Source organism: Nyctereutes procyonoides, unplaced genomic scaffold, assembly GCF_905146905.1.
Source record: "Nyctereutes procyonoides isolate TBG_1078 unplaced genomic scaffold, NYPRO_anot_genome, whole genome shotgun sequence".
NCBI classification, from domain to species: Eukaryota; Metazoa; Chordata; class Mammalia; order Carnivora; family Canidae; genus Nyctereutes; species Nyctereutes procyonoides.
Genome location: NW_026575125.1, coordinates 20534423 through 20556495, shown reverse-complemented (window position 1 = coordinate 20556495; position 22073 = coordinate 20534423). Strand labels below are relative to the sequence as shown.

At 40.2% G+C, this 22073-nt stretch overlaps 1 protein-coding gene across 1 annotated transcript in view; it reads right to left on the bottom strand.

The window, feature by feature from the left end:
* The window catches only part of POLA1 (DNA polymerase alpha 1, catalytic subunit), a 314044-nt gene that overhangs the window by 33168 nt on the left and 258803 nt on the right, over positions 1-22073 (bottom strand). The gene's annotated exons all lie outside the window — the stretch shown is intronic.

Genomic DNA, 22073 nt, shown 5'->3' with positions numbered 1-22073 from the left:
ATTAAAGTTATGGATTTCATAATACCATGTAGTAAAAAATCCTAAGTATTTCTTTGTTGTCACCCACCTAACTTCAACACTTCTCGTGTGCAAGGCAGTAAAGCTAACACATACAATGCCAGGACGACATTTTATCTAATTCATGAATTCTAGAATAATAAGAACATAAAAATTTAGATAGACAATAGTTCTTTAGTTGTTTGTTACTAAAATACTTTTAGATTTGGGCCCTAATTACTACAATGGACTTTGTGAACTGCCTGGTATATTCAAATCTTTATATTTAGTTAGTTAACTTACTAACAAGTATGAAGGGGAATATAACGGTTTCCATTTGGGGGTAGGATCAATTATCATAAGATACTTAGTAGCTGAATGTCTGTGAACTGGTGGATCTTTAGTGGAATCTAGCTAGAAGTTATGTTCTATCTAGCTAATGGTGTTCAATTTTTTAAAAAGATTTATTCTAGAGAGTGTGCATGTGTACATGTGTACATGTGTATGGGAGAGGCAGAGGGAGAGAATATTTAAGCAGACTCCCCACTTGATCTGGGGCTCAATCTCATGATCCATGAGATCACGACCTGAACTGAAACCAAGAGTCTGATGTTCAACTGACTGAGCCACCTAGGCACCTCTAATGATGTTCAGTTTTTTTAAAAATGTGCACTCCCCGGCCCCCCCACACTATACCTCCCATGATGTGACACCCTGACATTTGATCCTTGAAGGGGCTTGAGTTTATAACCCTTGCATTAGATCATAAAGCAGAAGGAACTTGATTCAGTTAGTACGGAGGATACACTCAAAGATTAACAGCGGTATAAATACCTTCAAACAGCAAATCTTTTAGGTCATGAGAGTTTCAGTGATTTGAAAATAAGTTTTATGTGCCAAAAAACCCCAAACCAAGCACAACAAACTGGAAGGGAGTTATTAGTTTGGGAGAAAAATTAGGTACAACTTAGTTCTAAATGGTTCCAGATGGGATTTTGCTGACACAATAAATGAGCTTTCTTTTCAAGGGATCTTTTAAAGGTTCTACAGATGCCATATATGATTACAAAGAATTCTGTATTACTGTAGACCTATCGCTATATATCAAGTACATCACAATCACTGGATTTCAACTATGTACATACAGTATCTTATTTAGTCTACACACTAATACTATGAATGAGAGGCATTACTGAAGAATTACTAAGTTAGTCCTCATTCTGCAACATCTCCTTGAGGAATGTTGGAAACCTCAGGCACATCAAAGTATTAGAGAGAGAGAGAGAGAGAGAGAGAGAGAGAGACACACAACAAAAGGAATCCAGGTTTTCTAAACCCCAAGCCTACGGGTTTTCTGCTAGGTGTAACACCTGAAGAGGAATTGGACAAAGATGAGACAAGGAATTTTTTAGAAGATCACCTACAACCCTGTGTGACTGAACCAGGACTGGTGAAAGGTGGCTCTTTCTCCATTACCATGAATTGGAATAAGATATGCCAATTACTTTCTTGTCATACTAATCGGCTGATATTTGAGGGTCCTCTAGGTTCAGGTTTTGTTATTTCTTAGATGATCTTTTGAACTGAATGCCTCCTACCACAAAGATTTCATAAGAATAGTTGTTATTAATCAAGACTTTCAACGTGCATGTTTTGGGGTCAATTTTTAATACAAAAGGTTTGTTTTTTTGTTTATTTATTTATTGAGACAGAGGGATGGAGATAGAGAAAGAGAGAATGAGAGGCAGAGGGAGAGAAAGGATCTTAAGCAGGCTCCATGACCAGAGTGGAGCCTAATATGTGGCTTGATCCCATGACCTTGAGATCATGACCTGAGGGGAAATCAAGAGGTGGATTTTCATTCAACTGAGCCACCCAGGTGCCCCCAAAATGATTATTTTAAATATACACAGATTCTCCCATTCCTCAGTAAAACACACAATTCAAGAACTTAGATGACTCTGGAAGTTACTTTTTTTTTTTTAAGATGTATTCATTTTTTTGAGAGAAAGAGAGAGCGCAAGGGAGCGAGCGAGTGAGTGAATGCACATGAGTGGAGGGGGCAGAGCATAAGGGAGAAGCAGATCCCTCACTGAGCAAGGAGCCCACCACTGGCCAATCCCAGGGTCCTGAGATCATGACCCAAGCCCAAGGCAGATGCTTAATGGACTGAGCCACCCAGGCGCCCCTGCAAGTTACTGTTTTTGTTTTTGTTTTTTTAATCTAAGAAGATAGGTTGCTTTTATGTGGTTGAAATGAGAGAATAATAAGTAGGAATTGTTCTTATACAGCAGTAAGATTCCATGAGGTTACCATCATCTATATTCAAAACAAAAACTATTAATAGCAAAGAAGGAAACTCGTGTAGACATTTAAAATAATTATAAATATCTCACAAGGCACGTTACAAGTTTTGAATAGCCAGTCCACGTTAGTACAAAGTGCAGAGGCTGAGCATGCTGAAGCGACGTATTCACTGATAACGTATTAAACAAAGACATGGGACAGTGAAGGGCTGGAGATGTTCTGTCAATTATATCTCAATAAAGCTGCGAAAGTCATAGTACGGATCTCAGAGAGTTTTTTTTTCCCCAGTAAGGTTAAATGAAATATACATAAAATACTTACTCTGATGCCTATAGTAAGTACTCAATAAAATATTAGCTATAATTACTAGCTATTCATTAAATAAAGATTTGAGCTGTGCTATAATCAAAAGAAATTTGTTCAAGTTAATGTTATCTGTTTAACAATATTTATAATCATAATCGTTATTGTGATATATTGTAATTAGGCATAAATGGTAAACTGTTGGCGTAATTGTAATTAGTGCACAAACTATTTGTTTTACAGTTTTTTCTTCTTTGTTCTCAATCTAACATGTGACCTACATTATCATCTGTTTCCCCTCATTTACTGGTTGTGTGGTTTTGACCACATTACCTACCCTTCCTAACACTTCCTTTTCCTCTCTGTGAAATGGTAATAAGAAGAACCATTTCATAGTTAAGATTAAACATAGTAAAAAAAGAATAAAGTACAAAAAGTAAATATAATATACATAAAGATGCAGTAAAAACGTGAAGACAACATACAGAGAAGACATAGCAGAGTGCCTGACATGGAACTGATCAATAAATGACAGCTGTCAGCGGGTGGTAGCATTACAGTTTGTCATGACAAACAATATAAGGTTCTTCCCCTATGGAACCTCAAGGCCACATTCTCCAAAACTTTAAGTCTAGGAACCAGCTCTGACAGGTGGGAAGGTGACAAAGACCTTTAGAGGGGTCTTAACTAGAAAGTCAGATCAAATGGTCTGGGGTGTGGCCTGGGCATTTGGATTTTTTTTAAGCTTCCAGGTTAGGGTTTACTGGGCATTTGAAGAACAGAACCTCTGCTAGAGGGTTGGCTGTGCTCAGGTAAAACTTGTTTTTGGTTCTAGGGAGGGCCAGGAGGAGCCCTAGTGAGAGAGGGAGTCTTGCTTATTTGGGGAGAAGTAGAGAAGAGCCCCTTCTCACTTTCCCTGGGTACCCTAAGAGGAAATAAGTCAGCTGTGTTTTTAGGGTTGGCCTGAAGGGTAATGTGGTTTTAGGAATAGGGAAGAATAGGGAAGATTCCTGCTTCAAATGTAAGTCATCACCTACTTGCTGATGCCGGACATTCCTTCCACATAAAACAGTAAAGTCTGACAATACAAGGAACCTTGGAAAGAGGAATATGATCACAGCACAAATGAAATCTTTTCATCTTTCTGAAAAGCGCAAATGGAGGGTTTATATGTATGTATGTATTTATTTTTGAGGTTTTATCCTCATTTTGGAGGTTGGGAGGGAAGCAGAAGGAGGGCTCTGAACACATAGAAGACTCCACTGAAACAAGATGGGAGAGTAGCACAGAAATAGAACTGAGCAAACCACAGGCTCATATTCCTGAGGTTATAGTTTTGCTGTGGGAAGAAAGAAAGGAGCTGTACAGGAGGCATCTTTATGGAAGCCCCAGTAGCAAGGTTATGGAAGGAATAACTAGCAGCTAACTTCTAGCAAGTGAGTCTTCCCTAAAAATGTACTGCTGCTACACCAGGAGGAAGTTGAAGACATCTTTCTTTGAGCACACAACATGTTACAGTCCCCCGAGGAAGGAAAAGTTAACACAATGATAGAAAAATCAAACCTCTAACAGTGGTTCAAATATCAGAGCCAAAGTAAAAACAGTACTTCAGGGACGCCTGGGTGGCTCAGCAATTGAGCGTCTGCCTTTGGCTCAGGGTGTGATCCCAGAGACCTGGAATCGAGTCCCACATCCAGCTTCTTGCATGGAGAAGCTTCTCCTTCTCCCTCTGCCTATGTCTCTGCCTCTCTCTCTCTCTCTCTCTCTCTCTCTCATGAATAAATAAATAAAGTCTTTAAAAAAAGTAAAACTAGTATTTCAGTATCTGAAAATCACTTTAGTTCTGTCTAGGTGGCTGTCACAGCATTATATATGTAGTAAATTGTGCCAATAAGAACACAACCTAGCAACCTCCCCTTTGGTGAATATCCTCAGATATGGTTCTCTTAGCCATTCTAGATATATACTATTAATGGACAAATAAGACACATTCTAGATAGCCAAAATAGAGTTAGGATACAGCTGTTTTATTTATAAATTTATTTATTATTTTGGGACCTGTTTTTTGTTCTGCCTTTTTATTCAACATCCTGTTTATGAATCCCCCCCCAAAGACAGATCATCTCATAAACACCAAACTTTCAGATCTTGCAGCTTTTCATCTAATCTTTCTAGCACGATCAACATGCTAGGGTTTCTCTTCCTGGTTCTTCCACCATCATCTCCTGTAAGCAGAGGCTAGATCCTCACCAACACTTCCATCTCTTCAGATCATCCACTCAAACATCAAGTCTATTAGGACAGTCAAATGCTCTACCACTGAGCTATACCCCCTAGTCTACTAGGACAAAGTGCAGAGCCCAACACAGACTTTTCAACAGTAGTATTACAAATGTAGTTGTCTTTTAAGGGCTTACATTAAAATTCCTATCATTTAAAGGCTTGTATTGCAACTTCTGTATCAAAGCAGAATTGATTTGGGGCTCTAATGTAAATCTATTTACAGTGTACTAATAACTTTTGAATATTTGAAGGTGGAGGTGCCACAAACATGACAGTCATTAGATGAGGGGTTGAAAGCTGCCAACCTACCAGCTCAGTCTAGCTGGATACTTTGTTTGGACAACAGTGTTCAAAGGTTTTGGAAACTGAATGCCTTTAGGGAAGGCAGTGTGTGCTAAACCAATCTTACATTTTATCCCAAAGGACTTCAAATGATTTTGAGATCAGGGAGTTTGGTTTTTCAGCACGATATTCTGATAGCAGTGCAGAAAACAAATCAAAGGAGGAGGGGTGCAGTTAGATGCAGCATAAGTCCATTAGAGATGATGCAAGCTACATAGGACATTTAAAATTTTCTACTAGCCACCCTAAAATAAAATGGGCAAGATTTCAAGAATATGTTTCATTTAATCCAATATATCTAAAATATTGTCATTTCAGCATGTATCAATATAAGAATACCAATGAAGTGTATTTGCCACTTAGAACATATCTCAATTAAAACTGACCATATTTCAAGCACTCAACAGCCACATGGGGCTAGTGGCTACTGTGCTAGACAGAACAGGTCTAGAAGCTGAAAGACCTGTAAGATTTGTCTAGGAATCCTATTTTGAGGACCACCTGAACTAAAGGGTAGCAAGTGAAAATGGGGGAAAGGTGAGAGCTGTGGGCTGGGCTCAGAGGCAGAATCAGCTCACAAATCTTGGAGTAGCTGGATGTGGAGGGAGGAGCAAAGAAGGGTAGGATGCCTTCTGTCTTGGGTGACAGGACAAATGGTGAATGCCACTGACTGGAACAGGGAAGGCAACAAGAAAAGCTTATAGGGAAAGTGGAAGGAATCGGCTTCAGTTTGGGACATGCTGATTTTTGAGAGAGATTCCTGGGACAACTAAGAGGATCTATCAGAACATCATCAGGTATGAGAGTCTTAAGTCAGTCTGAAACAGGAATGGATGGGTGGAGAGTCAGCTTTGGGAATCCCTGGTGTGTAGGGTACAGAAGAGAGGATGCATGAAGAATGCACACTGGAGGAAGAGAATGCAGGGAAACTGAAGAAGACAGTGTTTTCAGTACACTTCTCTCCTTACTGATTATAAAAGTAGCACAGAACCTGTCAGGAAATGACCTAACATTTCAGTGTACTTCCTGCCAGCCTTTTGCTAAACTCATGTGCATAAATACATGTGTGTTACTGTGGGTGAGAGTATACTGACTGCAAAGATCTGAAACCTGGTTTTCTTAATCCATATGGTGATACTTCCCTGTACACAATACACTTCTGTAAAAGTGAATTTTAATGGTTGTGTAATATTCCACGATCCAGAGGAGGCACAAATTTTCAAATTATAGTAATTAACATTTCTATACACAAACTGTGATTTTCATTTTTTTATTTTGTAAGAGTAAATATAATTCTAAGAGCAGAAAACAATTGGGGGAGCGAAGTCGACAGTAACATAAAGATGGACCGGAAAGATTCTACAGGATTTGGTAACTAGGGTACCCTGGTATGAGCAAGAGCTATTGCTCGAACTAAAAAGCTACAGAATTAAGGACTGAACAGCCCTCTTGCAAGAATTTCAGAAGTCATGGGGAGACAGAGACAGGGAGTAAACTAGAGGGGATAAAAGATTAAGGAAAAGCTTTGTTTTATGTCCCCAAACAGTCAAGATGTAGCATCTTTGGGAAGTCTGCATGTGTTCCAGCAGTTTGCAGAGACCACCTCAAATCTCACCTCTTCCATGAAATCTTCCAACTCACTCAAGCTCAGCCTGGTCTCCTCTTTATATATAATTGGAAATTATATATATGATTGGAAATTTACACTAGGAACCTCACAATAATATACTGCTTAGACTAGTGGCTCTCAACAGAGACATTTGGAAACATTTCTGGTTGTCACAACTGGCGGGTAAGGAGTGTTTCTGGCATCCAGTGGGAAGAGGCCAGAGATGCTGCTACGCCTGCTATGGGGCACAGGACAGTCTTCACATCAAAGAATGATCCAGCCCCAAATGCCCACAGTGCTGAGGTTGAGAAACCCTGGCTGAAGGGTACACTTACACTGTTAGGGATTCAAGCTCCATCTCGTCCACTTTAATACCTTCTCTCTGCTCTCCATGCTTCTTCCCCTCTTGCCCCCCTACAATATGAAAACACATTCTACGATGGTCCCTACCACTCTTATTTCTCTTCTACCTGGCCTACTCTATTAGCTTTGTTGTACAGTCCCTAAAGCTATGTGAATCTGTGATCCCTGCATTAGGAGGCCATGGCACCCTATTAAAGTGTTGAACTGGGGTGTCCAGGTGGCTCAGTCTGCTAAGCATCTGTCTTCAGCTCAGGACATGATCCTGAAATCCTGGGATCGAGCCCCACACTGGGCTCCCTGCTTAGCCAGGAAACTGCTTCTCCCTCTCCCTCTACTGCTTCCCCTCCACTCATGCTCTCTGTCAGACAGACAGACAGACAGATAGATAAAATCTTTTTAAAAAATGTCGAATTATTCCAGCTGATGGTCTTACGTGTGGCATGCCAGTGTCCACAAGTCTGGTGGTCTGGGAGCTAGAAACACCAAAACACACCCAGGTGACATGATGACATAGGTACAGGTGCTGTCTGCTCTCACTTGGCCAGAAGTTGGCCTCTTTGTTGCCAGGTGTCCTCCTTGTCCCCATTCCATCATTATTATTAATTCTATTTCATGGTTCCTAAGTACATCTCTCCTTGTAGTCTTCCTTTTCTGCCTAGGTGCTTAGTCCACTCTTGCTTCTTCCATACTTTGGCTTTTTATCAACATTTCCAGGCAATCAGAACTCTGGACTTCAGAACCATGTGGATGCTTCTGCTACTGCCGAAGACACTTTTACACACGGCTTTGTGCTGTTTTGTGGTCAGGGGCTTACTTCACCAGTGTTCAACCAGGGCCACACAGACTTACTTCCTACTTCTCAAAATGACAGAACACATAAGAGGTGTTCAATAAAAATTGTATAAGTTATTTCAGGAGACAGCAGGGACTTGAGTTTCTACTATCTATTTATTAATCAAAGGTAAAAGAGAATAGACAGTTACTAAAATATGATTCTGGTATTTAAACTATTCCTGTAGCCAGATAAATATACAGAGCTGGCTTAAAACAAAGTCATACAGATTTCTCTACTGAAGGACATCTTTGAACCTTAAATATGTCAATATACATTAAAAAACAAAGGGGAAAGGGATTTTTTAAAAGATTTTATTTATTTATTCATGAGAAATACAGAGAGGAGAGAGAGAGAGGCAGAGATACAGGTAGAGGGAGAAGCAGGCTCCATGCAGGGAGCCCGACACGGGACTCGATCCCGGGTTTCCAGGATCACGCCCTAGGCTGAAGGCTGCGCTAAACCGCTGAGCCACCCAGGCTGCCCGGGAAAGGGATTTTTTAAAAAATATTTTATTTATTTATTCACGAGACATGCAGAGAGAGATGCAGAGACAGAGGCAGAGGGAGAAGCAGGCTCCCTGCAGGGAGCCTGATGCAGGACTCAATCCCGGGACCACAGGATCACGCCCTGAGCCAAAGGCAGACACCCAACCGCTGAGCCACCCAGGCATCCCAGGGGAAAGGGATATTAAATATAGCAATTTCTAGGGGCATCTGGGTGGCTCAGTTGTTTGAGTGTCCGACTCTTGATTTCATCTCAGGTCATGATCTCAGGGTTGGGGGATCAAACTCTGTGTTGGGCTCCGTGCTCAGCACAGAGTTGGCTTGAGATGATCTCTGTCCCTCTGCCCCTCGCCCCACTGGTACTCTCCACCCCCCCCAAATAAACAAACAAACAAAACAAACAAACATATAAATAAATAAAATATTTTAAAAAAGTAACAGTTTCTAAACTTCTTTGGTCAAGGGGACCAGGAATACTACTGGAACTAGAATTACACAGAACACAGAATAGGAGCATAGCTCTGTTTCAATCCCCCTTCGATTTTTATTTCTTTTTCTACATTACCCAATAAAATCTACTTGATTTCTAAGAATGGAATTACTTTTCTAGGAAATTGTAACTTATATTTTTTAAAGTTTTCATTATTCACAATAGCCAAGACATGGAAACAACCTAATCTATTTGTCCATCAAGGGACAAATAGATAAAGATGTGGTGTATCTATTATTCAGCTATAAGAATAGAAATCCTGCCATGTGTGATGATATGGATAGACCATGAGGGCATTAAGCTAAATGAAATAAGCCAGAGAAAGAGAGAGAGAGGGGGAGGGGGAGAGAGAGAGAGAGAGAGAGAGAGAGAGAGACAGACTAATACTGCATGGTATTACTTATATGTAGAATCTAAGAAAACAAAAACCCCAAACCCAAACCACATCAAACTCATAGAAACATAGAAAAATGGTTGCTAGGGGCTAGGGAAAATGGAAAAGTTTGTAAAAGGGTACAAACTTGCAGCTATGAGATGAATAAAGTGTGAGGATCTAATGTACAGCATGGTGATCATAGTTGGTAACTACTGTATAATGGAAATTCACTAAAAGAGTAGAACTTAAATGGTTCTCACATACACAAAAAGATAAATCTGTGAGGTGGAAAAAAAAGCTTTAAAAAGTAACTCCTTCAATAGGAATTGGGTAGAATATTCGTTTTATCCCTCTCATTCAGGAATTTCAATAATAAAGCTTTTAAAAATGGTTTAGGTGCCTTTTGTTATTGAAAGCTGAAAAATAACAAATTGGCTGATCAAAGCCCACAAAAACAAATCCACACATCTTTGAACAAATCTTAAACTGCAAGTAACATCAAATCAATATGAACAAGACTCTACTATCAGAAAAAAAATAAAAGGCAATGCTACAGGCAAGTTCTCAGAAAGCAGCTCACAGGTTTTTCTCCCAGAGCATAGTGCATCCCAACATGTGATCAAGTTTGGAACAATGGAGGCTGGCTAAAGTGAGCTGTGCTCCTGAGTCACTGATAGCATTAAAGCCATTTCACGCCATAACAACTACGTGGCGGGACAAATGGCTGTATTTGATTGTCTTCTTGAGGGCAGAAACTGTGTCCTAATCATACTCTGGATCTCTGGGGGCCTCCCCACACAGAAAGGCACACAGAAAGGCACAAAGTAAATGAAGTTAGTAGAACTCCATGAAGGGGGGGCAGAAAAGAAGAAAACAAGCAAACTCACAAATATTCTTGCTCTTGTGAAGCCGAAAAAGTCCTTTTACAGACTTTTTGGGACTAAGGCTCAAGTAGCTGTGTGCAAGTGCTGTTCGCTGAGCTGGTAATACTCTTATCACCTTAACCTGGGCCAGCCTGCCCTCTTAAGAAGAATAGCTCATTTAACCCCTGTGCAATAGGGGCACAGTACTAGCACTTTCTCGATTTGAGGATGACAGCTATTCTGTGATTTACTGTGGTCTACTAACCAATGAGGAATAAGACAATACCACCAAATGTGACAAGCTGAACTTCTTGCAGATTTGACTTCTGATGCTCATCGTATTTACTACTAGTACAAATCAGGCTGAGGAACACCTACCATAAATCAGATATCTAACACTAACAAATTATGCACCCATTACAGATGACCTTTGGAGTTGCTCAAGGTACAGTCACAATCACGCATTAAAAAAAGCCGCCTTTCACTGTAATGTGCGAATGTATGAAATTAAATGAGGCTTGCAATGTAATCAGTGTGGTTGGCTGCTTTAATATATTCCATTTCAATTTCAAATCACCACAAGCCAAGAGTGACGAATCTAATTTGATCAGTTGTTCACAAAAACACAGAAAAGCATATGTGGATCTAGCAACACAGCCAGATTTTTAAAGGAATTAATATTTTCTACTACCACTGGAAGTATTTTTTAAGTAATTAAAAATAAACCCAAATGTGATTATTCCCTTGCCAACAAAATTTAACCTTCACCACACCCAAAAGTTCAAAAGATATAATATTTAAGGAAAAAGGTATATTTTTTAAAAAGCCAATGACATATTTCAAATGTATCTAAAAAGAAAAAGATCAAAAGGATATATTTTTGATACTTACAAACAACAGGGCACTTGGAACCAATGTGGAAGGTTCTCCAACACTGATTATTACTATCTAGCAAGAATTTGTATATGAACAGAATTATTTTTTTTTAATGAATACAACTCTTGATCTCCACCCTTACTCTTAAGTATGGGGCAACACATTTAACAAATGTAATCGCTGTCACACTCCAGGTGTGCAGAGCTTGCAACAAACACCACACTGAGAGGAATGAGGCTGGTTATGTCCATCACCTTTTCAAAGTTGTGGGGCTCTCTAAACTCTAGTTAAAACACAATTTTCAAGGCTTCAGCATTTTCCTCTAAGTCTGTATATGTCATTTCCAGAGGGAAAACATGGGATGTTTCCTAGAGTTGGACACCTGGTAGAGGGAGACTTCCAAAAGTGGTAGAAATACACACAATTCAGTTTTACTCATCAAACAGTAGCCAGAATTTTCTAAGTCATAAATCAGATTATGCCACTCCCCTTTTTAAAAGCCTGAAAGACCTTCTCACTGTACTTATGATACTATTCATACCCTGCCTATAGCCCCAGCCTAACTCACCAGCTTCATCTATATTACTCCCACCTTGCTGTTGCAAGATGCTCTTTCTTCCTTGCCCTTGGTCTAGAATATCCTGCCTGCAGATGTTCCTGTGGCTGGTTTCTTCTTGTCATTCAGGTCTCAGCTCAAACACTACCTCTTTACAAAGAGCTTACTATCCACTAAACCATCCCCCCCTTTATACTGTCCCAGTAGAGGTTGTTACAGTCTGAAGTTATCTTGTCTTTCTCCTGTAGAATATGCCATGAGATGCCTGGTACATGGTGGCCATCAGTAAATATTTGTTTTGTTTTGCATCTACACTTATGTTTGTCTATTTATTAACTTAAATTCCAGTTAACATAGTATAATATTAGCTTCAGGTGTATGATATAATAATTCAACACTTCCATAGGTAACCCCATGCACATCACAAGTGCCCTCCTTAATCTCCATCACCTGTCCCCCGCAATCTGGTAACCAGCAGTTTGTTCTCTGTAGTTAAGAGTCTGTTTCTTATGGCTGAGCAATATTCCATTGTATACATAGACCACATCTCCTTTATCCATTCATCTTTTGATGGACACCGAGGCTTCTTCCACAGTTTGGCTATTGTGGACATTGCTGCTATAAACATTGGGGTGCAGCTGTCCTGCTGTTTCACTGCATCTGTATCTTTGGGGTAAATCCCTAGCAGTGCAGTTACTGGGTCATAGGGCAGTTCTATTTTTAACTTTTTGAGGAACCTCTACACAGTTTTCCAGAGTGGCCGTGCCAGTTCACATTCCCACCAACAGTGCAAGAGGGTCCCGTTTTCTCCACATCCTCTCCAACATTTGTTGTTTCCTGTCTTAATTTCCACCATTCTCACTGCTGTGAGAATATTACTCAGCCATTAGAAACGAAAAATACCCACCATTTGCTTCAACGTGGATGGAACTGGAGGGTATTATGCTGAGTGAAGTAAGTCAATCGGAGAAGAACAAACATTATATGGTCTCATTTATTTGGGGACTATAAAAAATAGTGAAAGGGAATAAAGGGGAAAGGAGAGAAAATGAGTGGGAAATATCAGTGAGAGTGACAGAACATGAGAGACACCTAACTCTGGGAAACAAACAAGGGGTAGTGGAAGGGGAGGTGGGCGGGGGGTGGGGGTGACTGGGTGACAGGCACTGAGAGGGGCACGTGACAGGATGAGCATTGGGTGTTATGCTATATGTTGGCATATCAATCTCCAATAAAAAATATATAAAAAAAGCATGTCTGTTTCTTGGTTGCCCCCCTCCCGCCCTCTTTTTCTTGTCGCTCATTTGTTTCTTAAATTCCATAAATGAGTGAAATCATGGTATTTGTCTTTCTCTGATTTATTTCCCTTAGCATTATATTCTCTAGCTCCATCTATGTCATTGCAAATGGCATGTCTTTTTATGGCTGAGTAATATTCCCTTGTGTGTACACACACACACACACACACACACACACACACACACAAACTTCTTTTTTTATCCAATCATCTGTCAATGGACACCTGGGCTCTTTCTGTAATTTCACTATTGTAGGTATGTTGCTATAAACCTCGGGGTGCATGTGTCCCTTTGAATTAGTGTTTTTATATTCTTTGGCTAAATACCTACTAGTGCAATTACTGGATTATAGGGTAGCTCTTTTTTCTTTTTAACTTTTTTTTTAAAAGATTTTATTTATTTATTCATGAGAGACAGAGAGAGAGAGAGGCAGAGACACAGGCAGAGGGAGAAGCAGGCTCCATGCAGGGAGCCCGATGTGGGACTCGATCCCGGGTCTCCAGGATCATGCCCTGGGCCAAAGGCAGGCACTAAACCACTGAGCCACCCAGGGATCCCTATCTTTTTAACTTTTTGAGGACCCTCCATACTGTTTTCCAGAGTGGCCACACCAGTTTGCATTCCCACCAACAGTGCAAGAGGGTTCCCTTTTTTCCACATCCTTGCCAACGCCTGTTGTTTCCCGCGTTCTTGATTTTAGCCATTCTGACAGGTATGAGGTTATAGCTCATGGTAGTTTTGATTTGAATTTCCCTGATCAGTGAATATCCATTAAAAATTATAAACAAACATATAATACAGAATAATAATACATAGTATGAGAGGCACCACAGTGATATATAGATGTTTGAGGATTTCTTTGAAAATAGTTAGGAAGTATGCCGTAGGGGAAAAAGTGAAGTGGGGGGTGGGGGGGGTTAAAGTCTTTGGAGTCAGCTGGCCCCTGGTTCCAATTATGGGTCTGTACTAAATTTAGATTACCATTCTAGGAAATCACTTAAGCTGACCTTAGTTTCACATCTGTATAATGGGGAAAATAACATCTATTTAGCAGATTATTGTGAAAAGCAGCAATGACACATATAAGGGGTTGAATAGTTCAATAATAAGGGATTTTAATTTTTTTCATTTACTTGACATTACCATCTACTAATGACAATCTACTAAAAACGGCAAAGTCATAAGAACAAAAATATGGATGAGTTTGAATATATGAACAGTCATTGTATGCTCCTAGAAATTAGGAAAAATTACAAAAACAAGTAGACAGAAATATAAATGGTAAAATTTCTAGTTTCACAACAAGGGATGGTGGAGATCTCTATCGCTCCTAATAAATGTAATAGATCTCATTTCTTTTTTTAAGACAAAGACCCAAAGACAGTAAAATGTTAAAAAAAAACTGCAGAGATTAACTGAATGTAGATTCAGTTGAATTAAAGAGTAACATACCAACGAGTGTTTATTAGTTAACTGTATTCTCCAGAGATGCCTTAGCCAAATCATAACAAAGACATCACATAGTATGACTTTCATCATTATTGAACAAAACGACAGCATTTTTACCTCCTGCCTTTTTCATTTGAGAAGTGGGGAACTATGGTGACTTATTTATTGGGCAATACATGTATTCAATGACACTAATCTTTTAGGATAATGAAAATTTCAAAACAGGTCAAACACTTGAAATGGTAAGTAATGACTACATCATGGAGGTACTGTGCAACTAGCCTTCTTTGTGCAACTAATTCTGAGGCTAAACAGATTTGGGGAATTAGTTGACAAGAGTACTAGAAAAAATGTTATGAACCAAGAAATACAAAAGGGTAGTACCAAGGAGAAGGCTATTGGATTAAAAGTACTAATTGAGGGAAAAAATAAGAGAAAACAGCAAAAGTAGAGAAAGTGGTTTAAAAAGATACTAGCCAATAGGATACAACAGTACATTAAGAAAATTATTCACCATGACCAACTAGGATTTATTCCCGGGACACAAGGCTGGTTCAACACTCGTAAAACAATCAATGTGATTCATCATATCAGCAAGAGAAAAACCAAGAACCACATGATCCTCTCATTAGATGCAGAGAAAGCATTTGACAAAATACAGCATCCATTCCTGATCAAAACTCTTCAGAGTGTAGGGATAGAGGGAACTTTCCTCGACATCTTAAAAGCCATCTACGAAAAGCCCACAGCAAATATCATTCTCAATGGGGAAGCACTGGGAGCCTTTCCCCTAAGATCAGGAACCAGACAGGGATGTCCACTCTCACCACTGCTATTCAACATAGTATTGGAAGTCCTAGCCTCAGCAATCAGACAACAAAAAGACATTAAAGGCATTCAAATTGGCAAAGAAGAAGTCAAACTCTCCCTCTTTGCCGATGACATGATACTCTACATAGAAAACCCAAAAGCCTCCACCCCAAGATTGCTAGAACTCATACAGCAATTTGGTACCGTGGCAGGATACAAAATCAATGCCCAGAAATCAATGGCATTTCTATACACTAACAATGAGACTGAAGAAAGAGAAATCAAGGAGTCAATCCCATTTACAATTGCACCCAAAAGCATAAGATACCTAGGAATAAACCTAACCAAAGAGGTAAAGGATCTATACCCTAAAAACTATAGAACACTTCTGAAAAAAATTGAGGAAGACACAAAGAGATGGAAAAATATTCCATGCTCATGGATTGGCAGAATTAATATTGTGAAAATGTCAATGTTACCCAGGGCAATTTACACGTTTAGTACAATCCCTAGGGCAGCCCCGGTGGCGCAGCGGTTTAGCGCCGCCTGCAGCCCAGGGTGTGATCCTGGAGACCCTGGATCGAGTCCCACTTCAGGCTCTCTGCGTGGAGCCTGCTTCTCCCTCTGTGTCTCTGCCTCTCTCTCTCTCTCTGTCTGTATAAATAAAATCTTTAAAAAAATACTACAATCCCTATCAAAATACCATGGACTTTCTTCAGAGAGTTAGAACAAATTATTTTAAGATTTGTGTGGAATCAGAAAAGACCCCGAATAGCCAGGGGAATTTTAAAAAAGAAAACCATAGCTGGGGGCATCACAATGCCAGATTTCAGGTTGTACTACAAAGCTGTGGTCATCAAGACAGTGTGGTCCTGGCACAAAAACAGACACATAGATCAATGGAACAGAATAGAGAACTCAGAAGTGGACCCTCAACTCTATGGTCAACTAATATTCCACAAAGGAGGAAAGACTATCCACTGGAAAAAAGACAGTTTCTTCAATAAATGGTGCTGGGAAAATTGGTCATCCACATGCAGAAGAATGAAACTAGTCACTCTCTTGCACCATACACAAAGATAAACTCAAAATGGAGGAAAGATCTAAGTGTGAGACAAGATTCCATCAAAATCCTAGAGGACAACACAGGCAACACCCTTTTTGAACTCGGCCACAGTAACTTCTTGCAAGATACATCCATGAAGGCCAAAGAAAAGCAAAAATGAACTATTGGGACTTCATCAAGATAAGAAGCGTTTGCACAGCAAAGGATACAGTCCACAAAACTAAAAGACAACCTACAGAATGGGAGAAGATATTTGCAAATAACATATCAGATAAAGGGCTAGTTTCCAAGACCTATAAAGAACTTATTAAACTCAACACCAAAGAAACAAACAATCCAATCATGAAATGGGCAAAAGACATGAAGAGAAATCTCAGAGGAAGACATAGACGTGGCCAACACGCACATGAGAAAATGCTCTGCATCACTTGCCATCAGGGAAATACAAATCAAAACCACAATGAGATACCACCTCACACCAGTGAGAATGGGGAAAATTAACAAGGCAGGAAACCACAAATGTTGGAGAGGATGCGGAGAAAAGGGAACCCTCTTACACTGTTGGTGGGAATGTGAACTGGTGCAGCCACTCTGGAAAACTGTGTGGAGGTTCCTCAAAGAGTTAAAAATAGACCTCCCCTACGACCCAGCAATTGCACTGCTGGGGATTTACCCCAAAGATACAGATGCAATGAAACGCCGGGACACCTGCACCCCGCTGTTTATAGCAGCAGTGTCCACAATAGCCAAACTGTGGAAGGAGCCTCGGTGTCCATCGAAAGATGAATGGATAAAGAAGATGTGGTTTATGTATACAATGGAATATTCCTCAGCCATTAGAAATGACAAATACTCACCATTTGCTTGAAGGTGGATGGAACTGGAGGGTATTATGCTGAGTGAAGTAAGTCAATCGGAGAAGGACAAACATTTTATGGTCTCATTCATTTGGGGAATATAAATAGCAGTGAAAGGGAATAGAAGGGAAGGGAGAAGAAATGGGTAGGAAATATCAGAAAGGGAGACAGAACATGAAGACTCCTAACTCTGGGAAACGAACTAGGGGTGGTGGAAGGGGAGGAGGGCGGGGGGTGGGGGTGAATGGGTGATGGGTACTGAGGGGGGCACTTGACGGGATGAGCGCCGGGTGTTATGCTATATGTTGGCAAATTGAACACCAATAAAAAATAAATTTATTATTAAAAAAATAAAAAGCTCAGACGGGTCCAAACCTATAATATTAGGATGGATCACGTGAAGTTGCTAATTTTGGTAGGTCAAAATGGTCAAATGTCAGCAATTTTATATGGTTCAAACCAATACATTTACCAAAGCACTTAGGACTCCTTGTTACTACATAATAAATGATATTCACTAACCCATGCATTTTATGTTAAGTGTTAACTCTGAATGGCTTGTATTTGGGAACTTTTCACAGCAGGATCCAAAATGGTAACCATTAGGTGCCAGGCTCCATTGTGGGCAAGAAATCCTTCCGTATTTAAGGATTCAAACTCCCAAATTATTTCCAAGGGCAGTTAAGGTTTCAGAAGGCATGCTCAGTTTCCAGAGTGAGACTGGTACAGAAATTTTAAGGCAGGAGTTTAGAAGTGTTGAAATAGTTCAGTCTGAATAAAGGTAAGATTCAAGAAAGCATCGTGAAAAAGACATGAACCTGCTTCATAACAACTAATATTTTAAGATGTTTAAGAATACCATTATGGAGACATAGAAATATATTTTTAAAATAACAGAAAGTGAGGATATCAAGGCATATAAATAAACCTGTCACTGCAGTGACGATGGACTTATGAAGTGGGGCAGGCAAAGGAAAAGGGGAAAAATTCAGGTAAACACTCCAGTATTTACAAACAAATGGTGCTTTTGGATAGCTAAAGTGATAATCTGAATTACAGCATATATTCCAAAAAGGAGTGCTGCTGAGGTGCTTGTATGCCAAAAGGTGATTGGTTAAGCTTGTTCCAGTACTCTTTATGATAATAAGTTATCCTAATGATAATAAAATATGATAATAAAACATGAAAATAAAATATGGGGACAGGAGGATGTTTAAAGAAAGTGAATATGGCGGTCAAACTGTTATTGAGCAAGACCTTAAACCTACTCCTAACTGCCAGAAAGTCTTCCGTTACTTAAACATAATCAACATAAGGTAGTGTAGAAGGGAACAGCCAAAGTGAATAGTTTAATTAGCCAAAGGGCAAAGCAGGAGTCGACATCTGCATCTCAATACTGGTCCCTGGTTATACGCTGACCAAATAGAGATGAAGCCCACTGTCAAACCGTATCTCACCAGTTCTAAAATGAATCCCCTTTCCCATGTTTTTTTTTTTTTTTTTAATTGATTAATTCATGAGAGACACAGGCAGAGGGAGAAGCAGGCTCCATGCAGGAAGCCTGACATGGGACTCGATCCCGGATCTCCAGGATCACACCCTGGGCTGAAGGTGGCGCTAAACCGCTGAGCTAAACCGCTGAGCTACCGGGTCTGCCTCCCCCTTGTTTTTAATTTTTACATTTATTTCCCTTCCCCATGTTTTAAGATCTCTGAAACCAGGATGCGTCTCAAATCAATTCCATTTTAGATTTAATGATAAATGGTTAGATAATGGCCACCGTTCTAAAAGTCACTCTGGTCCAAATGAAATCAGCTAAGCATCAGAGAATGTTCAGTTTTCTCCATGATTCTATAACAATCACTATTGGGGCCCCTAACTTTGTTACAAAAAAAAAAAGCTACTGTGTACAATCAAAGCCTTTATAGAGGCAAATCTATGCAGATACAGAAAATATTCAATATATCTTGAACTCCTCATGGAATAGATGCTTGCCACTGGTAAAGTAACTGGAGAAAACCTTACAGAAATTTTTTAAAAAAAGACTTATTTAAGAACGAGAGCAAGAGCGAGCAGGGAGGGAGACAAGCTTTCGCAGACTTTGAAGCGTGGAGCTGATGCAGGTCTTAATCCCACAACCCCAAGGTGAGACCCAAGAGTCAAAGGCTCAACTGACTGCCCAACCAAGGGCCCCTTACAGAAATCTGATGAATTTTATTTCTTGTTCTTTTTTTCCCAAAGATTTACTTATTCATTTAAGAGAGAGAAAAAGTGAGAGTGGAAGGAAGGGCAAAGGGAGAGAATCTCCAGCCAACTCCTTGCTGAGTGTGGAGCCCAATGCAGGGCTCCATCTCACAACCCATGAGATCATGACCTGAGCCAAAACCAAGAGTCCAATGCTGAAGTGACTGAGCCACCCAGGCTTCCTTTTTTTGATGAATTTTATTAAACAGAGTAAAACTGATGAATACAGAGACTATATGATGAAGAAAAGGCGGCCCCTAGGGCTCTGCACTGCCCAATAAGTCATTAATCACATGATTATTTAAATTTAATCAAAATTAAATAAAGTTATAAAAATTCAGTCGTTCAGTTCCAAGCCACATTCAAGTATTGAGTAGCCACATGTGGCTGGAGGCTACCAAATGGGACATCAGATATATAGAATGTTTCTGTCACTGCAGACACTTCAGTGGACAGTGCTACTCTAGACTAACATCTGAAGCTGATGTATACTTCAGGTGCAACACTTAGCAATTTTGATTTTAGACAAATTAATGAGCCTCACGAATACTCAGCTTTCTCTTTGGTGAAATGAATATGTAATTGTTATCTTACTCCCCAAGAGGCTGTGAGGATCAGAGTGCCACAAAGAGGTTAGCACAAGTAAGTTCTATCTTTTTAAATGACTTGTACTTTATTAAAGTTACTCTCATCTTTTTTTTTTTTTTTAAGAAGGCTCCACACTCAGCACAGGGCCCAAACCCAGGACACTGAGATCAAGAAGCAAGCTGAAACCAAGAGTCAGAAGCCCAACCGACGGAACCACCCAGGTACCAAGGTTATGCTCATCTTTTTGCATTTTTTTAAATTTTTTTTAATGATAGAGAGAGAGAGAGAGAGAGAGAGAGAGAGAGAGAGAGAGAGAGAAAGAGAGAGGCAGAGACACAGGCAGAGGGAGAAGCAGGCTCCATGCACCGGGAGCCCGATGTGGGATTCGATCCCGGGTCTGCAGGATCGCGCCCTGGGTCAAAGGCAGGCGCCAAACTGCTGCGCCACCGAGGGATCCCCATCTTTTTGCATTTTTAAAAAGATTTTATTTATTTATTAATGAGAGAGACAGAGAGTAAGAGAGACAGAGACACAGGCAGAGGGAGAAGCAGGCTTCACGTAGGGAGCCTGACTTGGGACTCGATCCTGGGTCTCCAGGGTCACGCCCTGGGCTGAAGGCGGTGCTAAACCTCTGAGCCACCCAGGCTGCCCATCTTTTTGCATTTTTAATGTAAACAGGCTCCATGCCAGGAGCCCCACGTGGGACTCGATCCCGGGGCTCCAGGATCGGATGGCGCCCTGGGCCAAAGGCAAGGCGCTAAACCGCTAAGCCACCCAGGGATCCCCATTTTTTACTGTTTAAATCTCAAATTTACACCTTCTTTCCTTTGTTAAAAAAGGGAAAAAAAATGCCTCCAGGTATTTTTAGCAAACAAGTGCCTATAGAAGCAAACTGATAAGCAAAATAAGTGAGGTGGGCTACAGTGGGGCTGCAGCAAACAGAGAACCCATGCTCTGTCTGAACTGCTAGCTAGCTGCTAATCAGTTCCAGCCAATCTCACCATTCAGGAGCACTGACTCCAATTAGGCAACTACAATTTTTTTTTTTTGGTAACTACAAATTTTTTTTTAAATTTTATTTTTATTTTATGATAGTCACAGAGAGAGAGAGGCAGAGACACAGGCAGAGGGAGAAGCAGGCTCCATGCACCGGGAGCCCGACGTGGGATTCGATCCCGGGTCTCCAGGATCGCGCCCTGGGCCAAAGGCAGGCGCCAAACCGCTGCGCCACCCAGGGATCCCGCAACTACAAATTTTTAAAAGAAAGCCAGAGACTGGGGCGCCAGGGTGGCTCAGTTGGTTGAATGTTTGACTCTGGATTTTGGTTCACGTCATGAACTCAGGGTCATGAGACTGAGCCCAGCATCGGGCTCCATGCTTAGCATGGAATCTGCTTGAGGATTCTCTCTCCTTTTCCTTATCTTTCCCCCTACACACACACACACACACACACACACACACACACACACACACACAGACTCACTCTCTCTGAAACAAGTCTTTAATTTAGCCAGAAATTTGGCTTTTTATATAAAATGTCCAATTTTTAAATATTAGCAACTAATTAAAAATGTTAAGTATTCTTCAGGCAAATTAAACACATTTAGAGGTCATATGTGGCCCATGTCTGCCACTATGTGATCTCTGGTTTCTAAGACCCCTGTGGTAAGCTTCTCCTTGTTCCCATGCCTTAGGATACTCTTACAAATAAATGCACACAATTTACTCCTCACTGCACCTCATGGTAAAATGGAAATGAAATTCACAGTGTCATTTCTCTGATGAGTTGAGATATTTAAAAAAAATCCTAATTGTTTGGAAAGCTTAATGCCAGAAAGCAAAGCAAAATTTTTTAATTCTCCCAGTAATTAAAAAAAAATAAAGGCTGCACACTCAAAAGTCCATTAAATTTAGAAGCTTCTGTACTGAATATGGAAGCATACACAACTTTTTATTCCAAGCATACTTAACTATATTTTTATGATATACCCACCTTAAGTAACCAGCAGTTGTAGCCTTTTTATTCAGTTGATAATTGAAATATTGTTTCTAATACAA